The sequence below is a fragment of the Pinus tabuliformis genome, chromosome 2_1, assembly GCF_031772625.1.
Source record: "Pinus tabuliformis cultivar Carrire ecotype Pingquan chromosome 2_1, CPIR1, whole genome shotgun sequence".
Lineage (NCBI taxonomy): Eukaryota > Viridiplantae > Streptophyta > Pinopsida > Pinales > Pinaceae > Pinus > Pinus tabuliformis.
The window spans coordinates 707,562,031-707,587,039 of record NC_142299.1 but is presented as its reverse complement, the minus strand read 5'-3'; positions in this window follow the sequence as shown (position 1 = coordinate 707,587,039).

Below are 25,009 nucleotides of genomic sequence, written 5' to 3'. Positions count from 1 at the left end.
CCAACCTGGTGAAATAGTCGATGGTGATGAGTATATAACTGTGGTGTTTTGATGACTTTGGCATGATCTCACCTATGACATCCATCCCCCATTGCTCGAAGGGATCTTCAATTTATATGGGTTGTATTGGAGCGGATGATCTCGCCTATCTGCATCTATGCTTTTGGTCGATGAGACATTTCTTAGCGTAGGCATTCATGTCCTCGAACAGTATGGGCCGGTAGAAACCTGCTCGCATGATCTTGTGGGCAGTGGTGTCGCCCGCATAATGACCTCCTGCGAGTCCATCATGTATATATTTCTGCACTCCCTGAGCCTCATCATATTCCAAACATCCTAGCAGTTTGTCGAGGTGGTGCTTTCTGAAAAGGTTTCCCTGAACCATTTGATACGAGGTAGCCTTAAGCTTGATGACTCTCTTCTGCTTGGCAGGCATGGTCTCGGGTAGAGATCCCAGTACTAGGTATTGCCTCAAGTCAGAGTACCATGAAGAGGATTCGTGTGAGCCGAGTAGTTCATTCGGGGTACATTTCAATATTAGGTTCCCAGCCTTCTATCTCTGAAACCAGTTGATCTGCCTCCAGAACCTATTGATCTGCCACCTTGGTGGATAGTTTACAGAGTTTGTGTCCTTTCACGGTGTGGGAGGGTTTGAAATCCAAATCATACTCTTGGAGGGAGGTCATCTAGTCAGCTCTCCTCTCACCGAGCTCCTATTGGATGAAGAGTGATTTGACGGCCGGGTGTGGGACCATTACTGTGACGTGGGTTTTTAGGATGTATGCTCTAAAGTGTTTCACCGCTTTATAGACTGCATATGCCTACTTATCGATGTCCAGGTAATTTAGTTATGAACCTTGTAGCCTTGTACTCATGAAGGATATGGGACGTTCATTGTGGTCACAATCCTTTTGTTTGAGGATCGCGACCAAGGACTAGTCTGAGGTGAAAGTGTATAAGATGAAGTCCATACTGAAATCTGTGCTGAAAAGGGAAGGAGCCTCAGCTATCGTTGTTTTGATGTGATCAAAAGATTCCTTTTCTTCTTGATTCCATTTGAACACTGCATATTTATTTATCATATTCTATAAAGGTTTGACAATTTGCGCAAAATCTGAAATAAATTTGCGAAGAAAATTAGTTTTACCATGGAAAGATTGCATACCTATTTTGTGCTCGGTTGAGGAATCTATGATATAGCTTGCACATGGTCGGGGTCTACTATGATTCCATCTTTGGTCATGATGTGTCTGAGGAGGCTGCCCTCGGAAACCGCGAATATGATTTTTTTGGGGTTGAGAGAGATTCCATATTTTCGGGATCGTTCAAAAATATGTTTCAAAGGTGAAGGTGGTCAACCCTTTTCTTCAAGAAAACGATGACATTGCCAAGGTATACCACTACACTCTGACCCATTAAACCTCTGAATGCGATATCCATTTCTCTATGGAAGGTTTCCCCAACATTAATCAGTCTATAGGGCATACGATGATATGCAAATGTTCCCCACTTTGTTCAGAAAGTTGTTTTGATCTGATCAGGTTTAGCTACCAGGACTTGATTGTAGCCAGAGAAGCCACCGAACAAGGAGAAGACTTTCAATCCCGAGATGGTTTCGAGAATCTACTCCATGGAGGGAATCAGGTAGATGTCTTTATCTGATGCCCTACTGAGGTTCCGAAAATCGATGCACATACATATCTCTACGGATTTCTTTCGTACTGGAACCAGATTGGATACCCAAGTAGAGTGTCTAACCTTAAAGATGATGCGAGCATCTAACAATTTCTTGAGTTCCTTTTGGATGAGGGGTTCTAATGCGGGATGCACTTTCCTCAGTTTTTGATGAAATGGTTTGGCCCCTTCTTTTATAGGGATGACATGCTCGATAATTTGAGTATCATATGTTTTCAGGTCGTCATATGTGTAAGCAAAAATATCGCCATCCCTGTTGAATAGGCTGATGAGTGTCTGTCTTTGTTCGGAGGTGTATCCTAGCCTTATGTTGACACACTTGGGGTCAGATTTCATCCTGAGGTTGATCTGTTCGTGCAAGAGAGTGGAAGTATGAGTCTTGGTGTTTAGTAGGCCTCGAAAATGGTTCTGTAGGTCGAATAATTTCTCTAACGTGACCACCCCTTTAGGTATGGGGTTTCCATTCCGTGAGTCTGCTTCTTCTTGTAGTACCTCTCATGTTCTTCTCCATCGATGGTTGCGTCTTGAAACACTTCCACACTTGTCATGAACTCCAGAATCTATTGGTCATCATTGAATACGCGCAATTTAGTTATGTTATCTGGAACTATTAATTTATAATTTCAATAGAAAATTTGTCCCTAAGGGGCATGAATCTAGCTGCATCATTAGCTAAAGTGTCAGCGGCAGCACTATTAAATCTAGGAACATAAATGATATTGAAATCTTTAAATGAGTTTATCAAACACCATTCCTCTTGTTGGTAATTATTGAGGTAAGGGGACAAACAATCAATTGTATTGTGTACCTACCTCGTAATGATTTCAGAATCCCCAATTACCTTCAGACAATCTCCTTTTAGGTCGATGGATTTTTTGAGGCCGAGGACCAATGCCTCATACTCTGCAGTGTTGTTGGCGCATTGGAACTCTAATCTACAAGAAATCAAGAATATATTTCCTTTGGGGTTTAGTAGGAGAAAACCAACTCCAGCTCTGTCATGAGTCTTGGATTCGTCATAGTATAACGTCCAAATTCCAGCACTGAGGGAGGGGGGATATGAAGTATGCAAGTTCAAGGCGCAGATTTAATTATTGTGGCTTGGGGTTTGCATTGGATGTTCCAACTGCGTATTCGGGGGAATAGTCGATGTCTGAGGTTGATAGCAACCAAACACGGTCTCGAGGAGACACACCCGCAGTTCTTCTTGGGTGTAGCTGATTGGTTTGTTAGAGCCCTCAAGGTTGGTTACAGTGTGCTTCATGCAAGGCTCACTATTAACCTTGATCTGGTTATTCTTTCCCTTGTAGGGTAGCCATAAGTGGGACCAGTCTGTGGCGAAGTAGCCTTGAAGCTTGCACGACCAATCTCTACTAAGGAGTAAGTCGTAGGCTTCTGGAATGTCTACGACGATTATGTCAATGCACTGATGAACCCGAGAATCAGAAGACAACTGAATAATAATGTTAGTTAACTCTCCCACAACTTGACCTTGGGATCGATCGAGTTGGATGATTTTAGCATCAGTTTTTTTTGGTTCAATGTTTAGCTTTCTGCATATTGACCGCGGCATGAAGTTGGATGACAAACTAGATTCGACAAGGCAGTTGTGTACATTATAGTTGAACATCTCAAAGGTAAAGAGAAAGGAGGGGTCAAACCTCTTGATTTTGTGTTTGTGGCATTTAATATGGCTTGAGGGTAAATCATGGCTGGGGATCGGTTTGCGGAGTTCCTCTTGCCCCATGAGTAGGGTTTTGAAGGTGTAAGAGAGGTGGAAAATTTTTGGATAATCAACTCACGTTGGCTAGTCAACTTTCGTAACTCGTACAATGAAATATTAGCTCAAGTCTTCTTCATATCCTCGATGATATTGTAATCCAAGTCTATGGATGAAGGATCTTGTGTGGACTGTTGCATTAATAAGGTAGATTTAGCTGTCACTCCTTTGGCCAAACTTTTGGGTGTGGATCAGTCCCCTCTCGCACTGGTTGGGGACGCGTTAGAGCTTAGATCATTCATCCCTTTGGGGGAAGGGGTGGATGGTTGGCTTGTATTGGCGGCTGGAAGAATCCTTCTTAACAAAGCTCTTTTCTTATCTTCCAGTGTAACATTTGACACGGGACCTTTACTCCTAAGGTTGTAGCTTTTTGGGGGTTTGGGGGGAGCATGTCCTACGATAGCGCCTTGAGTGGTCAATACCTCTTCCCCATGGATGAATTCGAAGGTTAACACAGTGGATGGAGCATCATCGTTGGGAGAGGAGTCGTCCTCTTCAGGGTCATTAGTTTCTTCTTGACATGGAATATTTCCCATCCAAAACCCATAATCGTTTAGAAATGAATCATTCTTGGTTCAATTATCCCACTCTCCATGAATCCATAAATCTTCAATGGAGTGATTTCTCTTTGAATCATTCACAGTACTTTGTAATTCATATCTATGAAAACCTTTAGTAATCGAAGGCTACCATTTCAAGGTGGGTAAAATTCAAAAGGGCTAAGGCATTAAAAGCCTGAATGAAATCCAATCTAATTAAAATACTCTATTAATCCACGCATATCAAGGGAGACCTTAAAATACTCTATTAATCAAGGCATATCAAGGGAGACCTTCATAGACCATAGAACATACATTCATACTGTAGAGAAACAGGGGAAAACTCTCTATGATAGAGAAAAAGAATGGAGAATGAAAAGTAGGGCAAGCTAGTTACAAGTTGGGGATGATCACGCGTATCATGTCACTGAGCTTTGCTGGAAATCTGAAATGAGCAATGATTGATAACTACTTACTTACATAACTAATATTAATATTTTTTGTGGCTGCTGATAATTACAAAAGAGATACACACGACAAACGGAAATACGTTGAGATCCACGTATAAATAAAATAATAAAAGAATAATATTTATATTTCCTTCATTTAAAAAGAAAAGATTGGCGACGGGTAAAACAATGGCAACTCCAAACATAAATATAAAACCACCGTCTAGTTCACTGAATCTAAAACTAAGGCCATGAGAAAAACTCGCGAACGTAAAAACGACCGCAACTCCAAGCCCAAATATAAAATCCCGATTTCAGTGAATCAGGAAAGCTCAAACCATGAGGAAAACTCGCGAACCGAAAAACAATGGATCGCAACTCCAAACCCAAATATAAAAACATGAATTGTCCAATTCCAAGATAGATGGCCTTCAAACCTATCCACGTACACATTTTCTACGATTACGTCGAATCATTGATCTCATTATTCATTTTACTCGGCAACTGCCAAGGAAATGTACTCCACACCGCTACCTATATAAGCTACTATGCTATCAACGGATACACACACACACACTTGTCTGTAACTTCAGTGCCGATCATGGCGTCTGTTGAAATTCCTGCAATAATACCCATTCTGGTTGGCTTTCTCCTAAGCTACTTGGCTTTGGGTGCCGCCACTAATTCGGCAGCTCAAGAAAAGGCTTCTGGATCTGTCGTGGTTACTGGAAATGTGTTCTGTGATGCATGTTTAGAGGGCAGGCCCTCTCAAAATGGCGACGTCATATCTGGTATGAAAGTCATTTTCATATTTATTTTCTATATATGGTAAATCTACTAGACTAGATATATGGTATGAAAGTCATTTTCCATATATGGTAAATATATGGTAGATGCATAACTCCTTTGATGAACAAACGAACAGGTGCTTCGGTAGCTGTGGAATGCAGCCTCAACAGGAAAGGTACGATGACCGTATCCATCACAGGGGAAACAGATGAAAATGGAGAATTCAGGGTGGCGTTTCCTTCCAATATTTTTCACTCTGCTTATGAATTGAGCAAGTGTTGGGTGAAGCCGCTCAAAAGCCCTCACAACTCGTGCAGGATTCCCTCAAAGTCTGCACCCTCACGCCTCACGCTACAGTCGTTCTCCAATGGAGTTCTCGCGTACAGTGCAGGGTCTTTCAGCTACCGGCATGAAACCGTACCGGCATCGTGTGGTTACAGCAAAGGCGATGGCGAAGGCGTGTTGAGAATGATGAGGGGTCGAGCAGTGGCCGAGAATTTTGATCAAAACTGGAAAGTAGGCCCGCAGACGTACACAAACCCTGACCCTTCGTTGCAGTGGTCTCCCTTGGGTAATGCACCATTTTTTCAACCTTATCGCATTCCCAAAGTTCCTCTTCCTCCCGGCGCTCCCTTCGTTCGGCCGCCATTTCCCAAAACTCCTCAAGGGCCTCCATTCAATTGGCCACGACCAGGCACTCCACGCTTTCCAAAAAATCCTCCCGGCCCTCCCTTCAATTCTCCGACCAATCCAGGTTCAAGCTTTGCCTTTCCTCCTCTTCCCGACGCTCCCCCATTCAGTACTCCACCATTTCCACAACCCACTCCCACCACTCCAGGCCTTCCACCTCAGCCCGCCTCTGATGCTCCTTTTGGCACCACTGAATATTTGACTGAAACCGGCCTACAAGAGTCCACAAACCCTTCGCGCAGTTTTCCACCATTTCAACAACCAGGTACTCCACGCTTTCCTGCATTTAGACCGGGCACTCCAGGCTTCCCCAAATTTCCTCCATTCAGACCCGGCACTCCAGGCTTCCCCAAATTTCCTCCGGGGCCTCCATTCAATTTTCCACGACCACGACCGGGCCCTCCATTCAATTTTCCACGACCGGGGCCTCCACGCCCTCCCTTCGATATTCCACTACCTCAGCCCCCCTCCTCTGATGCTCCTTTTGGCGCACCCACTGCTCTAGGCTTTCCACCTGAGTCCCCCCCCTCTGATGCTCCTTTTGGCACCCCAGAACCTACCAGCCAAAATTTGGAAGCGGACCTTCAAGCGTCCACAACCCCTTCGTTGCAATGGTCTTCGCGCAGTTTTCCACCACTTCAACAACCGGGCACTCCAGGCTTTCACAAATTTCCTCCAGGGCATCCATTCCATTTTCCACGACCGGGCACTCCAGGATTCCCCAAATTTCATCCAAGGCCTCCATTCAATTTTTCACGACCTGGCACTCCAGGGTCCCCCAAATTTCATCCCGCACGACCTCCATTCAATTTTCCACGACCAGGCCCTCCTCGCTTTCCCAAAAGTCCTGCAGCCTCTCCCTTCGATATTCCACCAACCCCACAACCCACCACTCCCTTCGATATTCCACCAACCCCCCTCTAATGCTCCTTTTGGCACCCCAGGACCTCCAAGTGAATAGAAAATCCCATTCATCATCTTTTGGGGCTCTCAACAGCTGTGTTTGACGTATTGTAATAGTTTTTCGGGGATTTTTTGCCCTCAGCATGAGTTGTGCTTGATTTACGGTTATCGTTTATATCATGCTGCTGCTGATAAAAGTGTGATTGGTAGGGCTCCTGGGGTGTAATAACAAACCTGTGTGCTCTATATATCCCTATTATTATTCCTACTATATTTATAAATAATCCTTATTTGCTTTTATATACGGGTGTGCTCTATATATCATATTGTTATTAGGATAAATAAATCTTTATGGGCTATTCTGTTAAGATGATTGTGATGTAACCAACACTCAGATGCATTTATATACTGGGCCTCAATAACAAACAAAAAGCTGCTATATAACATACATGTTCATTATGGTATTATTTAGAATAAGATAAAATTATTATTTATTGATATTAATATTAAATTTCATTATCTATAAATATTTCCCCAAATTATCTATTAATATTAAATTATTATTTGTTGACATTAATGTTAAATTTCATTATCTATAAATATTTATTTACATGATCGGCCTCAATAACAACAAAAAAGGTGCTATGTAAGATACATTTTCATCATGGTATTGTTATTCAGAATAAGATAAAATTATTCATTTATTGTTAGTAATATTAAATTTCATTATTTATAAATATTTATTTATTTATATCATGATTAAATTTGTCTTAATGGCCCCGCTCTTTTTTTATCAAATAACCAAATTGTTTTGCAATACATTAGTTCACTGAAAATAATAATGGAGTTTGTAATATTTTTTTATAATTAAAAGTACTGATTAAATTGTTCCGCAATATCTTTCATAACGGAAAATAATGATCATCGAGTTTATAATACCTTTTAAATGATTATGGGTTAATAGACTTTATAGCCAAAAATATAAAAATATATATATTTTTTTATAATACAAATAAGCATTTTTTTTTATTGTAAACATTAATCAAATAACTTGTTTTTTTTTGTATACAAACCATCTCATTTTAGTCCCCACCCTAGTTCAATTGGTTAAACAGAGAAATGTGAAACCTTTGAAATTCAAAAGGCATCCCCTATTGTGACTTGGGCTACGAGGAGTGAATGGGGCTATGGGAGGAGGACATATTGTAGCCCGATAAAGGTTTATTGTTAGTTACGTGTCAGGTGAGCTGTTGATAGTAGAAAAAAGTGTTAACTGAAAAATTATAATTACTCGTGGTAGTTATGTGTCACGTGGGTTGAGTTACCAAAAAACATCACATTTTATAATAATGAAACTAACACTTTTTATATATAGATATTTAATTTGGAATAAGAAAAAAGGAATAGTAGAAATTAAGTCAACTGGTTGATAGATGTCTATTGTTTTCATTCATAAAAATTTAACTATATGTAGAAGAAGACATTATTTTCATTGTTTTGGTTGTTATTTTTACATTTATAATAATAATATGATATACATATAATTAAATTAATATAAAACAATTTTAACAAATTTAAAGAATAATTTAAGTGAGTTGTTTTTTAATATTATAATTTTTTATTTTATTATTTAAATTTTTATGAAATTAAACTATATATAACTAATGAAAATAAAATTATGTTGTTTTTCATTATATATTATATAAATAAAAGGCAAAGGCACTCTTACATTTTTAAAATTTGATATTCAACAATTACAAAGATATATTTGAATTAGTAAAAATAAAAATAAAAAAATATTTCAATTAGTAAAAATAGAAAAAATAATATTATTTCATTGTTGTATTGAAATTCATATCTAGAGAATATTTATGTATCTTGCAATATTAAACATCTAACAAAAAAGAACAACTTTTTAGCTTGAAAGGTATAGAATGTTGGGTTAAACAAGTTGTAAAGGAGAAAATTGAGGAAGTCCAAAGCTATCAAATTGAGATCCTAAATTAGGAGGTCATATTTTGATACTTCACGCTATCAAATTGATATCCTAAAATAGGAGCCTATATTTTGATCCTTCACACTCACAAACTATTCAATCTAGTAGTCAAGCAAGTTTTCCCAAACCATTGACTTAAAGCTTCATTTCTCCTATTTTTAAAACCAAGGACTAAATAATCCCTCTACCTAGAGGACCATTATGATACACCATGCTATTCTAGCCAAGTTTAAACATATAATAATTTCGCAAGAAAAAAGATTAGGATATGGTTATAATTTTAAGAGAAAGGAATAAAGAAGCTTGAGAAGATTTTACAAGCCATCATTCCACTGTGGACCATATACATAGGAAGTTTAATCTTTTTGTCCTTTGGGATATGTACATTACTTTATTTGTTATGTATTTATCCCATTGAAATATTTGCATCAATGTGTGAACCCATTGCCAAAATATAGAAGGCCATTTTCTATGAAGAATACGATGGAACCATTTCAATTTGAGGATATTGGTATATAATTTTTCTTGCTCCCTTATTTTAGGGCATCATTGATTTTGAATTTTGTGCTTCCCTCTTTGTGATTTGTTCTTTGGTTTGAGAGGTTCCATTTTTCTTCAATTGGTACGCGATCTTAAAATTTGGACCTATACCTCTTCTGGCATTATACTTTGAGGACAAACTCCCACTCCACACGCTCTACTCCCTTATATCTCGTTCCTTCTTAGAGAATTCCTTTTCACTCAAATATCACTTCATTGCAAACACTAGACATCACTATCCATATGGTTTTTCCTAGCATTTTGATTCATCTCTAGTCACACCTTATTCTATTTAAGAGAATTCCTTCCCACAGATATCAAATTTTTCAAAAAAATTATATTTACTATTTCTAGGGTTTCTTCTATCTTAGTCTTAAGCTCATTGCATGTTTGAAATGCACATAGCTCAAACATTCCTAGCAAATTGTGAATTTGTATAGGACATCCTCACACAATAAAACCCCATAGTAGCCAGGGTGTTCCCTTTCCAACAACTGACTTAGGCTCACCTTAGATCTAACATTCCCCAAGTGAATTAAATTAATATATTTTAGGTCTACAGTAAATTAATTAATATATTTTATAAATAATTGTTTTAATTTATATTCACAGTAATCATCTATTAATAATATTTTTTTCTTTCTGTATTCTGGCTTCTATGATCCATAATTAATTAAGCAAAGTCTTTCAGTAGAAATAATGACTAGATGACGAGCCAGACCATGGAAAAGGCTTAAATGGAGAGCAATATAGACACCAAAATTTCAAGTAACGGCTATATTTGAACAATAATATTTAAATTAAGATATTAATTTATTAATATATTAAAAGAAAATATTAATAAGTAACAACTATATTAAACAAATACTTTTTTTCCTTTCAGTTTTGAATATATATATATATATATATATATATATATATATATATATATATATATATATATATATATATATATATATATATATATATATATATATATATATATATATATATATATATATATATATATATATATATATATATATATATATATATATATATATATATATATATATATATATATACACTACTTTCTTGATTTGTGAGTAATATGTTTAAAAGCATTGAAGTGGTTGATGGTAGGATTTATTTATTTATTTATTATTTTAAATTATTAACTTAATTAATATAATTTGTTTTGTTAATCTTGGTAGATCTATCCATTTTCTATTATATATTAGGCAAATTTACACCACATAGGTTGACCGGTGGCGTCAACTTGCCCCAAGGGGAAATCAAGTCTCTTGGCCACCAATCAGAATTACAAGCAATCCAAAAATAACATTGTTTCATTCTTTCTAGCCAAGCTAGATAAGTCTCGATCTCATGTTCAGATACTACATAACTGTAAAAACTAGCATATGCAATAGGAAAATTAAAAGCTAACTGCATAAACAAAAATTATGCATGGGGAATCTCGTCTTTCTGTTCATCATAGGTAGATTCAACAAGAACAAGATCTTGATCATTCACCCCTAGCATTCCATACAGCTCCAGAATGCAAGGGATGTGGCGGTCAATCCTATCCATATGGATGTCCTGTTTGTGCAACTGGAAGAGGATTTTCTCCATATCTTTTTTGTAATTCGACAGGCCCTCGACTGTAACCACCATCCCCACAGAGATTTGTTCCATCGCTTTTTCAAGAAGGTTCTTCATTAAAAAATACAGATAGAGAGTATGTTTAAACTGAGTAATTCTCCCACAAGTATTCCCTGGGTCAGGGACCAACGTCCTCCAATTGTCAAGCTCATCCTCTGATTCGCTTTCCTGGTTAATCTCTTCTTCCCAGTTTTCCATCAACTTCCAAATTCCTGCGTTCGTCCCATCTCGGTATGCCGTTGTTGCCTCTGTTATGAGGTGCTCTATAGTTTTACGACCCCTGCAAGCTTCCAACGTGCGCAACCCCTTTTCTGTCCGAGGAGTCGGGCCTTTCCTACCACGCCCACATCCTCTCACTGCTCGAGCCATAACCTGGGCAATAGAGCCCTGTTGACATCCAAACGAAGTTAGATTCATCAAACCTTTCTCAACACTCCACCTTTTGCACTCATGCATTGCCTCTCCTACACACTTCTCCCCCTTAGTGTAAGAGTAGCCCAGAGCCCACAGTTGCCCAAGGGAAGTGGGTTTCAAACTCTTCTCCCACAGTTCCTCATACTACCCATCCCCCTTGCTATGGCTCATATGCCAATCGTCCCGCTACATCTAGAGCCAAGCCCACAGGCCCTTCTAGAGCCCGGCAGGACGCCTACAATTATACCCCCTTCTTGCACCCTCAACCAGTAGATGCAAGTCATGGCTTCGCTTGCCCCTCTGACCAGATTGTTGCTCGGGGTTCCTACCTTCTCCCTCATTGCCATTTGGGTTCCCATTTTCGCAATGGCCACTCTGAATCCTACTGCCATGGTTGTATGCCGATCCCCCTGCCCTCAAATCTTTCCTGCCTCTCTCTTCAGCACGCAACCCCCCGGAAATTGTAATACCACTATCTCTTATCCCCCTAGCCTAAGAAACTAAAGATAGACCCACATATCTTCACGACCCACACTTGCCCACTCTGCAACCATGGCTTTGGATCAATTGGGAGAGAATGAGAATGCATAACCACGCCATAGTATGCCCTTACTGCCCCCATTGCTTCCCATACAATGATAATCCCCATTGCGTCGGGTGCTTGCCCCTCCCTTCCCCCCAGTAGAACCCAGCCAGTTCATGGAATCAACACAGGATCATGACCAAATTACATACCCAGATTCCATCTTTTGTCTGCAGCCAAGGTTTCCTTCTTTCCTTCACCCTTCGCCAACTCTAAATCACCTCCCATCTCCACAACTACTCTCTCCTATCCTGCACGTTGAATGCCTTAGCCTTCTCCACCACCTTACCTTATTCCTTTCTCCGCCATCTTCCCCACTCTCCATCCATCCATTCATTCCGAAGGACACCACACCCCCTTCCTTGAGCATGTGGGGTGCGACGATCGTTATGGCCTTCGTACTACCCATATCAAATCCCACCCTAGCCTCTCTAACATCGACTTGCATCCCAATTGGGAGAACTTAATTAATATATTATTTAAGTAAAAAATTATAATTTTTTTATCATTAATATTTAAATGTTAAATTTATAATATCAATGATATATATTTATTAGAAGTTTACATCATTAATTTAATTTTATGGTGTAAAGTAGACAAATTTGATAGAAGTTTAAATCATTTATTTAATTGGAAATTTATGAAATGAAAATATAACTTTTCAAACATATGACTTTGTTGTGGAAATTATTAATTTCCTAAACATTATTTTTCAAACTTATAAATTTTTTTTCATAATTATTAATTTAATCACGACTTGGTGGAATCAAGAAATTAATTTTTCAAACTTTTAAGTTTGTCTTTGTCATTAATATTTGAATGCTAAATTTATGGTGTATAATTTGCCTATGTAATTTTTTCATTTAATTGATAGATTATTTAAAAAAAAATTCTTTCAAAACCATAGATTACTTTGAATTTAGGCTTATGGGATCTATCTTAAGAATGTTGAGAGTTTTTTAGTAAGAATCAAATTAGAAACAATGTATCGTTGTTCACATCTAGTGTGGTTCATCTTGTCATGATGATGAACCACACTAGATGGTAAGAAACACGTCCACAAATTGTTTCTAATGTATTTCTTACAAAAAAACTCTCAGCATTCATATATTACTCTCTTATTATTTTAATTGTATTACTATTAAACTCATCAGAAATTAAACAAATTAATTAATTAAAATTATTAATATATAATTAATTAGCTAAGAATATTAATTCAAAACATAGGTTTGTCATAATTTTGATGAATGTTATATATTATTTATCATTTTTTTTCATAAAAGTCATTAAAATATTTTTTCTAAATAATAAGAATTTTATTAGGATAAAACTAGTTAACTTTGTAAACCTTCATTTCTAGCATATTTACTTTGCATTTAATTGATATTTGACCATATACATAGGAAGTTTAATCTTTTTGTCCTTTGGGATATGCACATTAGTTTATTTATTATGTATTTATCCTATTGAAATATTTGCATCAATGTGTGAACCCATTGCCAAACTATAGAAGGCCATTTTCTATGAAGAATATGATGAAACCATTTCAATTTGAGGATATTGGTATATACTTTTTCTTGCTCCCTTATTTTAGGGCATCATTGATTTCGAATTTTGTGCTTCCCTCTTTGTGATTGGTTCTTTGGTTTGAGAGGTTCCATTTTTCTTCAATTGGTACATGATCTTAAAATTTGGACCTATATCTCTTCTAGCATTATACTTTGAGGACAAACTCCCACTCCACACGCTCTACTCCCTTATATCTCGTTCCTTCTTAGAGAATTCCTCTGCACTCAAGTATCACTTCATTGCGAACACTAGACACCACTATCCCTATGGTTTTTCCTTGCATTTTGATTCATCTCTAGTCATACCTTATTCTATTTAAGAGAATTCCTTCCCACACATATCAATTTTTTTAGAAACATTATATTTATTATTTCTAGGTTTTCTTCTATCTTAGTCTTAAGACCATTGCATGTTTGAAATGCAGATAACTCAAACATTCCAAGCAAATTGTTAATTTGTATGGGACATACTCGCACAATAAAACCCCATAATAGCCAGTGTGTTCCATTTCCAACATCTAACTTAGGCTCACCTTAGACCTGACATTCCCCAAGTGAATTAAATTAATATATTCTATATCTAAAGTAAATTAATTAACATATTTTATAAATAATTCTCTTAATTTATATTCACAAAAATCATCTATTAATAATATTTTTTTCTTTTTGTATTCAGTTGTCTGTGATCCATAATTAACTAAGCAAAGTTTTTAGGTAGAAATCATGACCAGATGACAAGCCAGACCATGGAAAAGCCTTAAATAAAGAGAAATATAGACACCAAAATTTCAAGTAACAACTATATTTGAACAATAATATTGAAATTAAGATATTAATTTATTAATATATTAAAAACAAATATTATTAAGTAACAACTATATTAAACGACTAGTTTTTAAAAAATAATAGTTAAGTTAGGATATTAATTTATTAAAACAAATATTAATAAGTAATGGCTATAATAAACAAATATTTTTTTCCTTTCAATTTTGAATATCTATATATCTATCTATCTATATATATATATATATATATATATATATATATATATATATATATATATATATATATATATATATATATATATATATATGCATATATATATGCATATGCTACTTTCTTCATTTGTGAGTAATATGTTTAAAAGCATTGAAGTGGTTGATGGTAGGATTTAATTATTATTTTAAATTATTAACTTAATTAATATATATATTTTTGTTAAGCTTGGCAAATCCATCCATTTTATATTATATATTAGGCACATTTATGTAGAATATTTAAACAAAATTAACACACATAAAAAATATCAAAGACATAGAAATGGCAGAAAAGGCCTCAACCTCACTGTATTCCTCACCTAATGCAATCCAATGTACAAAGAATGATAATTGTACACATAAATACATGAGGAAGTTTGTATCAAGCTAGTACGTCTATCTTGGACATTATGGTTGAGAAAATATCTCAACCAAACACTAATCTAGGAGCCTAACTAGTTGGAGAGAATCTCTCAACCAACTAAGCCTAAACTGACTCCTAACCATGAGGAACAAAATCAATATAGAAAGGTAGGATTAAATCCAACTTTCTTGATTTTAATTAATTTAATTAGTTTGGACTTATAATTGTTTTCACCTCATGAGAGTGAGGCTAACATTCCCCCCCTAATGATAAGTCCAAAATAAGAAATAGGAACCATCTTCCAAATTCTCATGCTGAAACTATTGATCATCAAAAAACACTGCCTTAAAAACTGCCAAAGTTGGATGCTGAAAAAACTCAAAGCTGAAGAGAACATGAATCAGCTACAAGTCTAGGTCATCTCTGAAATTTTGCTTGACGACTCCATCATGTGCCAAGCTGCAAAAGGATCCATATGTCCTTTGCTTTCAATCAGTACCATTTGTCGACTGACAAAATGTTGATGACCTCACTGGCGAATTTGTTTCTGATGCCCACTGGCTGATTTGAAGAAGTCCACTAGCTGATTTAAAGATGCCCACTGGTTGATTTTGATGATGTTGTCGAGACTTTCAATCTGACAACCACCCTTAATTCCATTATCATTTGCCTGCTTTGTTAGCTGAAAGGAAAGAAATCATCTGCACTTGATTTCTGAACTGCCCCCCTTCAGGTTTAGGAGAGTTTCATTGGTGTACTCCCACTTTCAGGTGCATGAGAGTACCATCTACAATTGACTGTTGGTTGCAATATTTGAGATTGACTTCTGTTGTAAAACGTATACAATCATTTTACAGTTGATGACCATTCCCAAGGATCAATCCAGGCGTAATTGATCTTTAATATGGAAGGTTGGTCTTGTTTGTAGCAATTCTCTGATGAATGATTCTTCTTGCTGTAATGGTGACAAGGATGGAGATCAAAACATTGATCATCCATGTGACCTTTTCTTTGACAATGAAGGCATTTTGGTTTGACTGCAACTTCAGTTTGTGGGTATTTCTGTTTGTCTTCAACTTTCTCAGAAGTAGCCGATGTGATTTGGGCAAGAAACCCTACACCGACATACTTAATGGGCATTGAATAATCTAGGATATGTAATTTGGTGTCATCTTTGACATATCCTAAGCCTCGTCAATTTTTGTTACTTTGAATTTCTTTCCCATGGCTTGATGATTGGTTTGGAAGAAAGTTGAAATCGATCAGGGACCACTTTGACACTCGAAGTTGGTTGGATCAGTGACTTGGAATCATCAACTGTATTTGTATTGTTAAAAGACATGGAAGCATCACTCTTCTTTAGCAACTCATTTCTTTGTAGTTGCGACTCCAGTTGAAGGAACTCAATCATTTCATGTGCAAGTTGAAGATGCACTTGATATCAGCAAGAGTTATTTTTCTAATGTTCACCAGTCATCAACTGATGATAAAATAAAATTGTTAAGAACTTGGGACAGTTGAATGTTTGTCGCCATGTTAGCTTGCTCACTTTGAACTCAGGCTCGCTTGTACTTTTTCTTATGGTTAGTTCTTTAAACACTTGCTAGAGTTTTATAACTTGGCTGATTGAACTCTTGATTTCACGCTCGCTTGATGATGATCGTTTTGCTTGAATGCTTCACTGACACTTTGTGAATGCTTCAATCAACTTCACACTCGCTCCTTTGTTGTAGATGTCGTGCTTTAAACTTTCGCACTTGATTTTGACATGCCCACTTTCTTGGTTATTAGAACGACACGCTCACTTGCTTTGTTGTTTGAATGAAACGCTCCCCTGATTTATTGCTTATTGCACTTGTGTTAAACACTGGCTTCATTTGATGCTCACTTGAAGAATAGAATACTAGAATTCACACTTGTTTGATGATGATTGCTTTCTAGATGGCTTGCTTGAACTTGCTTGATTGAAAACTGACACTTTGTGCTTTCTTTAATGTACTCACTGAATGCGCTGATTTAAAAAAAAAAGAAGGGTGTCAAACACTATTGAAAATGCACCCAAGAGACAAATGACAAGTTCAATCTTGATGACTTAGGTGAAGACTTATTTGACTTAATGTATTCACCTTAACAATTCAAATTAGGGTGTTGGTTACAACTGAGAATGCACTCGTACAATTCAGTTAAAAAATGTTTATCTGCAAGTGATACAAAAAGTGTTGATGATGTTTATGTCGTCTTGGCTTGAAATGCTTGATTTTGTAGCATCCTTAATTTGATTTCTTTGATTACATGATGTGAAATGTGCTTGCTTGGAAGATCATCTTATCAAGTTGATGATGTGATGCTTTGTGCTTGTGTACTTAAGCTTGATTAAGTGTTCTTATACTTAAGCTTGCTTATGTGCATGTAGTTGTTTAAGCATAATACAAAGAGAGCATTTTGATAATCTGAACACAAGTCATGCACATGCATCCATTACACACAGTGTACCTAAGATCCCCTTATTCTATTTCGGGCGGATCTAGGACACAAGCACCACAAAATTATGATTTTATTAATCATTGGAGTACATCATTCTTCAATGTCACAACTTTGTCGTGGAAAATTCTCAATGAGAATTTCTCACTTGCAAACTTCGGAAGCAAATTGTCTTCAAAAACTGCCTGCATTGACTCAATCACTCTCAAAGTAAAAAATTACTTTGGAGTACAACAATGAATTTCTCTAAAAAAGAATTCACTTATCACTCCAAATACAAAATATGCATCTTATGACTTCACAAAATCACTTATGACTCCATTAGACAAAAAATTAAAAATACTCCTTATCTCTCCAAAAGGCTTGATATCACTTTATATAAAAAACCTCACTTTACGATGTAACTTAAAAAAGTGAAATAATGTGTATGATTTCACTTTATAAAAGTGAAATGAATTCAAAAAATCAAAATTTTGTGCACTTTCCCTCCTTAAAAAAAATATTGCACACCTTATAAAGTGATTTTGTTAGAGAGACTTTAGCGAATACTTTATGTGCATCCATCAAACAAGCTCATGTTGGAACTCTGGTATGAGTTGGCTCATCCTTAGAATGAAGATGGTTTTATTTGTCACCTTGAGAATCACTAGTTCTATATCACAAAAGTAGATGGCGAGTGGTACAATTTCAATAGCTTCTATCCTGCTCCTGAATATCTCTCTAATTTTTTCCTTTCTTCCTACTTGGATATGCTTAAAGGTGCGGGTTGGAACATCTTCCTTGTTACAGACAATTTTCCAAGGGATTACCCTCTCTCCAGTTCTAAAACTAGTAATGCTTATGGACATTGTCGGAATCCTGATGACACACATAGGATCACCAAATCTATGGCAATGACACAAAACGTCTCTCGTTAAAAAGAGAGGTCCAAATTCTTGAAGGGTTTCAGAGATCGAGTTTAGGTAAAGCTATAATGGAAGCTTACGAGGAGCCAAGCGAGGGAGTTGCAGATAATGATAAACTCATAAACTCCTCTTCATATTCTTCATCATCTCTTAGCGTTGTCGTTTTAAGCTTATAGAAATATTTTGACCTCAAGAGTGAGAGAAGTAAGCTGGATGAGTAGGGGTCAAAGGATATCAAGGGGAGGTGGATAATATTACAACAATCTTATCCCCTACTGCAAGGTTCACTTCTCTAGCTAGGGATTCAAAGTTAAAAGAAAATAGTTGAGTTCCTGTCTCGATGTTCCATAACTTGGTAGTTTGATCTGCACTACTGGTTATGAAACGTGTATAGTCCCTTGAGACATCACAACACTAGACAACACCATTGTGTCCTCGTAGGTCCCAAGGCACTCCCTGTTGTGTCCATACCAGATGGTGCACATGTGATCCTTCACACATGAAAACAACAAGTCCTCGTCCCTATTATACTTGAGAAACGTCACAGGCCTCTCGTGGCCAAAGTCAGTTGTTTGAGTTCTGAGCTCAATCAGAGGAGGATAGAGCAACAAAGCAATCTGAACTCGATCTTATTACAAATGAGTTTGAGTGAGCTTAGGCATGATCGACAACAAGAAAAAATAATTACATTTCGAACTGTTTGTTGCACATTCCACGCAGAGGGAAACCCAAATGGGTTTCACATAGGCTACGGCTCAACGATGTTTCTGCAATGTTGTAGTAAATTGGCTCCTTCAATGACCATGCAATGCCCTTTGTCTCAATGAGGAGAAATATACTTTGGCTATTCATTACTCAGAGTCACAAACTGTAAACAACCAGTGCTCATTCATGCACATCTGTAATCAATTTGAGAAATTGTTCCTCCAGTATGAAATTTCTCTGAATATTCTTCCGCTTTCTTTTCTTTAACCAATGACTCTCGTAGGGTGCATTCGATCTGATCTAGATTTGGATCTTATGAACAAATTCAGCTCATCAATTGCAAAAATTAACCAAATTGCTTAAAGTGGCTAGCAACAAGGCACATATTCGTTACTGAATATCATCGACACCATAATAAATTTACAAATTGATCACAACTTTTATAATTGGCCACAGGCATTATGCATAACCACTTACAGGCTTACACATAGTGTTAACACAATGCTTTACTATATGCGCAGACATTGGATCTTTTGCAGGTCCACAACTCGTGTACATCCATCAACATGCAGATCTAACTTCTACAGTGCCTATGTAGTTCATTCATGCACAGTCTGGGCAGATTTTTTAATGGGCGAACACACAACTCCATTTATGTAGGTCCAATATTCATTACATATGCACCACTGATGAATAAATAAAAATTCTCACAAATTTCACTAACTCTTTGAGCCTATGGCTCCAATACCACATGTAGAATATTTAAACAAAATTAACACACATAAAAAATATCAGATACATAGAAATGGTGAAAAAAGCCTCAGCCTCATTGTATTCCTCACATAATGCAATCTAATGTACAAAAAATGATAATAGTCCACATAAATCCATGAGGAAGTTTGTCTCAAGATAGTACGTCTATCTTGGATGGTTGAGAAAATATCTCAACCAAACACTAATCTAGGAGCCTAACTAGTAGGAGAGAATCTCTCAACCAACTAAGCCTAAACTAACTCCTAACCATGAGGAACAAACTCAATCTAGAAAGGTAGGATTAGATCCAACTTTCTTGATTTTAAATAATTTTTTTTTTTTGGACTTATAATTGTTTTCATCTCATGAGGGTGAGGCTAACAATTTACACCACACAGGTTGACAGGTGGCCTCAACTTGCCCCGAGGGGAAACCAAATCTGTTGGCCACCCATCAACGTTATAAGCCATACAAAAATAACATTGTTTTAGTCTTTCTAGCCAAGCTAGGTAAGTCTTGATCTCATGTCCAGATACTACATAACTGTAAAATCTAGCATATACAATAGGAAAATTAAAAGCTAACCGCATAAACAAAAAATATGCATGGGGAATCTCGTCTTTCTGCTCATCAGAGGCAGATGCAATAGGAGCAAGATATTCATTAGTCACCCCTGGCATTCCATACAACTCCAGAATGCAAGGGATGTGGTAGTCAACCCTATCCATCCTGATGTCCTGTTTGTGCAACTAGAAGAAGATATTCTCCATATCTTTTTTGTAATTTGGCAGGCCCTGGACTGTAACTGCCATCCCCACAGAGATTTGTTCAATCAATTTTTCAAGAAGGCTCTTCATTAAGAAATACATAGAGAGAGTGTGTTTAATCTGAGTAATTATCCCACGAGTATTCCCTGGATCGAGGACCAGCGTCCTCCAATTGTCAAGCTCATCTTCTGATACATTTTCCTGCTTAATCTCTGCTTCCTAGTCCTCCATCAACTTCTGAATTCCAGCGTTCATCCCATTTCGGTATGCCATGAATGCCTTTTGCTATGAGGTGCTCTACAGGCTTACGACCCCAACGAGCTTCCAATGTGCTCAACCCCTTGTCTGTCCGGGGAGTCGGGCCTCTCCTACCATGCCCACATCCCCTCACTGCTCGAGCCATAACCTAGGCGATAGAGCCCTATTGACATCCAAACGAGGTTAGATTCATCAACCCTTTCTCAACACTCGACCTTTGCCATTCATGCATTTCCTCTCTTACACACTTCTCCTCCTAACTGTAAGAGTGGCCCAAAGCCCGCAGTTGCCTGAGGGAAGTGGGTTTCAAAATCTTCTCCTAGGGATCCTCATAGTACCCATCCCCCTTGCTATGGCTCATATGCCGATCGTCCCGCTGTGTCTGGAGCTGAGCCCACAACCCCTTCCAGAGCCTATTAGGATGCCTGCAATTATACCTGCCTCTTGCACCCTCAACCAACAAATGCAATTCATGGCTTCGGTTTCCCCTCCAACTAGATTGTCGCCCGAGGTTCCTATCTTTGTCCTCAGTGCCATGTAGGTTACCATTTTCCCAATGGTCACTCTTAATCTTATTGCCATGGTTGTATTCCAATCTCCCTACCCTCAACTCTTTCCTGCCTCTATATTAAGCACCCAACCCACGGGAATTGTAATACCACTATCCCTTATCCCCCTCGCCTGAGAAACTAAATATAGACCCAAATATCTTTGTAGCCCGCACTTGCCCACTCTGCAACCATGGTTCTGGTTCAATTGGGAGAGAATCAGAATGCAAAACCAGGCCATGGCATGCCCTTGCTGCCCCCAATGCTTCATATACAATGCCAATCCCCATTGCATCAAGCGCTTGCCCCTCCCTTCCCCCCAACAAAACCGCAACCAGTTCATGGAATCAATATAGGAGTAGGACCAAATTACATACCCAGATTCCATCTTTTCTTCGCAAACAAGGTTTCCTTCTTTCCTTCACCCTTCCCCAACTCTGAATCACCCCCTGTCTCCATAGCTACTCTCTCCTATCCTGCACATCGAATGTGTTAGCCTTCTCCACCAACCTACCTTATTTCTTTCTCCGCCACCTTCCCCACTCACCATCCATCCATTCATTCTGAAGGACACTGCACCCCCTTCCTTGAGCATGTGGGGGGTCGCGGTTGTTATGGCCTTCGTACTACCCATATCAAATTCCAACCTGGACTCTTTGACATCGACTTGCATCCTCATCGGGTTTTTTATCATTAATATTTAAATGTTAAAATTATAATATCAAGGATATATATATATATATATATATATATATATATATATATATATATATATATATATATATATATATATATATTAGAATTTTACATCATTAATTTAATTTTATGGTGTAAAGTAGGCAAATTTGATAGCAAGTTTAAATCATTAAGTTAATCGGAAATTTATTAAATGAAAATATTACTTTTCAAACTTATGACTTTGTTGACGAAATTATTAATTTCATAAACATTATTTTTCAAACTTACAAATATGTTTTCATAGTTACTAATTTAATCATGACTTGGCAGAATCAAGAAATTAATTTTTCAAACTTATAAGTTTGTCTTTGTCATTAATATTTACTTAGTTATACATTATTTAAACGAAATATCCTTTTAATTTGCTTGTTTAACATTTTAATTTGATCACTAATAAACTTAAATATAATTGTATTTGTCACCTATGTAAATTTTTCATTTAATTGATAGTTTTGTTTTTTTTTTTTTTCAAAAATCATAAATTACATTGAATTCAGTGTTATGGGATCCATCTTAAGAATGTTGAGAGTTTTTTAGTAAGAATAAAATTAGAAACAATCTATTGATGTTCAAACCAACTATTGTGGTTCATCTTGTCATGACGATGAACCACACTAGATGGTTAGAAACACGTCCACAATTTGTTTCTAATGTAATTTTTACGGAAAAACTCTCAACATTCATAAATTACTCTATTATTATTTTAATTGAATTACTATTAAACTCGTTAGAAATCAAACAAATTAATTAATTAAAATTATTAATATATAATTACTTAACTGAAAATATTAATTCAAAATATAAGTTTATCATAATTTTTATGAATGTTATATACTATTTATCATTTAATTTTTTTCATAAAAATCATTAAAATATTTTTTCTAAATAACAAGAATTTTATTAAGATAAAACTAGTTAACTTTGTAAAGCTTTGTATTAAAATTATATTTAATTTTATATTTCTATTATATTAATAAATATTTCGGTTCATATTACTTATTTTAATAATGTTATCTATATAGAAAACTATATACAATATTCGATCCCTTTCCATGTAAAAAGCTATATATAATTGTCTATCACTTACCATGAAGGTGAGATCTACTGTTTAAATGTCTTATAAAATTAAAAACTACACACTTGAAAGAGGTTAAATACAAATATTTACGCATATACATATCGTAAGGTTTAATGGTGTTTGGCCTGCACACAATTATGAAGTCTCAATTTGTATCAGAATTTCTAGTGAGTAAGAAAGGTAAAGTTTGGTTTAACTATTAAAAAAAAATAGGATTTTAAATGAGATACATATTGCTAAAAAAATTATACGTGCTTTATAAATTATATCTATAAAATGTTATTTAAAATTTTTAGAAACAATAAATTATAAAAGTATGTAAATTTCATGGAAAACAAATAAATTAAAGATGTAATAAATTATTAATGATTTATGAAAATTAAAAATTGTAATTTAAAGAATATAAGAAAAATAAATGAAGTCAAAACATAATTAACTACATCAAATATTAAGAAACCTTGTTCACTATAATGGGAAAGATATGTGTTTCTTTACAAAGGAATTTGGTTATCCTTCCCTCCATTTATCTAATGTGATCCATGTTATGAAACGAGCTCATGAAAAGATAGAAAATAAAGATCAGTGCCTTAGAAATCAGCGTCTTCGAGGAGGTAACCTCCTTTACATTACACAAATGAAAAATTCTTGGATGATACAAATGAAAAAAATCTCCTTTCTATATATAGGAATCTAAAGGGTCACAATATAATCAAATCCAACATAACAATAACAATATATGGCACAACAATAGCAATAGTGGGCTTCCATGGAGCACAATAATAACAATATGGGGACAATAGGGGAACAACAATAACAATAAGGGCTACAATGACAATAGCAATGGGAGAATCACTAGTATTATATGGACCTAACATGCCCCTCTCCTTCAAAAAAGCGTTGTCCTCAACACTTGAGTAGTTCTGGTTGCTTCTATATAAAATTCTCACCCTCCCATGTGGAATCCTCAGTGGGTAAGTTTTTCCACTTGACAAGATACTCTGAAATTGATCGATTTCGTAGTTGTCGAGTTCTTGTTTCTATGACTTCGTCAAGTTCCAATATGATTTTTCCTTCCTCATCAAGTTCTGCCAATATTTTTTGAACTGGGAGCTTGTCACCAATAACCTTATTTAAGCATGAAACATGGAAAGTTGGGTGCACTCGAGAAGCTGCCGCAAGCTCCAATTTGTATGTCATAGTACCAATCTTTTACAACACCTTGTATGGACCATAATACTTTGGTGATAATTTATTATACTTCTTAGCTTTCTTGAGGGGAATTTGTTCATATGGTTGTAGCCATAGAAATACTGAGTCAGCTATATCAAAACTTATTTCCCTGCGATGTTGATCTGCCTATTGTTTCATTCTATTCTGTGCCAAAGTTAGGTTATCCTTTAAGAGTTGGAGAACTTTTTTTTGATGCTCGATGTGATCGTCCACTCCTTGAACCTTATAATTTTCTCTTGAATATGATGTGATGGATGGTGGGTGATATCCATAAGGTGCCATAAATGGGGTCATTTTGGCTGCAATATAGAAGGAAGTGTTATACCACCATTTAGAGAAATGCAACCATTTGACCCATTGTGTTTGTTTATCCGATACAAAGAAATGAAGATATCCTTTGAAACATTTTTTTCCTATCTCATTTTTCCCATCAGATTGAGGATGATAAGATGAGCTTTGAGCTAACTAAGTACCAAGGCAAGAAATTAATTCTATCCAAAAACATCAAGTGAAAATGGGATCTTTGTCAAACTTCAAGTGCAAATGCGATAGAGATGA